At 44.7% G+C, this 1,284-nt stretch overlaps 1 pseudogene; it reads left to right on the top strand.

Annotated features, from left to right (window-relative positions):
- Window positions 1-223: 223 nt before the first annotated feature.
- Window positions 224-937, top strand: LOC148026594 (ubiquitin-conjugating enzyme 15 pseudogene; annotated as a pseudogene).
- Window positions 938-1,284: the final 347 nt, after the last annotated feature.

The raw sequence follows: 1,284 nt of genomic DNA, 5'->3' as shown, positions 1-1,284 counted from the left end.
CTTAAGTACGCACCCATACCATGCGTGGTCAATCTGAAACAGCGAGGGTGCAGCCCATGCCCACCGCAAATTCATGACGGCTTGCACCAGCACTGGTAGCGCCAGTATTAGTGGGAGGGAGCACGAGCCCAGCACCGTCTACCTGGCTGCTGTGGTTGATGAATTCATGGAGGAAGAGATTTGAATTTTTCTGCTTCTATCTTCAAGTTGTCATGGATGAGTCATGTTCTCGTTCATTATAAGAGCTGGTCTGTCCCGCAAGACGGATGTGGAGATCCTTGCTGTTGCCGGTCATGCTTTGGGTTATGCAGAAACAAGTTCTGATAGGAAGAACTTCAACAGGCATCAACGAGGATCTGCAGGCATCAAAGGAGGTGAAAGACTCTGCCTGACTCTTGCGCTGGTAGAGAAAGAAGAGGCAAAGATGATAATCACATGTTGCCAAGGTCAAGCGAGCGCAACATGAGCTCCCCTCGTCTCAGAGCCTTGGAAAAGTCGCCATCAATCATTTGCAAAGGGAAAGAACAGACTGACAGAACAACCCTCCCGCGAGATTCAGGCTTAACTCGACAGATGACTTGCAGAGATGGACCATAGAAATCTCAGGTGCTGTTGGTACATTCTATGAAGGCGAGCAGTTCCAATTGCTTATTGAGTTCCCTGAGAAGTATCCATTGGATTCTCCTCAAGTTGTCTTCACAGGCAATCCTCCAATTCACCCCATATATACAGCAATGGGCGCATTTGTCTTGATAATCTGTATGATTCTTGGTTCCCTGCAATGACCGTAAATTCTGTTTGCATCAGCATCTTGTTTATGTTATCAAGTGCCACAGAGAAGGAAAGGCCTGCAGTTAATGATAGGTATGTTAAGAACTGCCGTAAAGGAAAGTCACCCAAGCTTACCTCATGGGAATACCATGATGACAAGGCCTGATTCAACTGAAGATTCTAAACCAGCAACATTCGAGTTTGCAGGTTGCATTGCAGTTTCTGGATGTCATATAAAACTGCGCTCTTTCCACTCAACTCTCCATTCCTTTTATTGTATAAGTTGCTCAACAGCTTTTGGTTCTGTACTTCTGCTTATAAGAACTGTGAGGCTTTTTGCTGTAGCTTGTCACATCAGGTCTTGAGCAACTCAAAGCAGACTTGAATCAAAAGAATGTATAATGGGGTGTATGTTTGTGAGAGAACGCTTAACTTCTGAACAAAGCTTAATAGATTGACTCTATTTAGGAGTTTGAGGTACAGGCAATTGAAATACACGTTTCAGGTATTATG

This window comes from Lygodium microphyllum, chromosome 13, assembly GCF_053477565.2.
Source record: "Lygodium microphyllum isolate KBCC chromosome 13, Lygodium_microphyllum_v1.1.10, whole genome shotgun sequence".
NCBI lineage: Eukaryota > Viridiplantae > Streptophyta > Polypodiopsida > Schizaeales > Lygodiaceae > Lygodium > Lygodium microphyllum.
The sequence above is the reverse complement of the archived record's forward strand: the minus strand, read 5'-3'. Positions and strand labels throughout refer to the sequence as shown.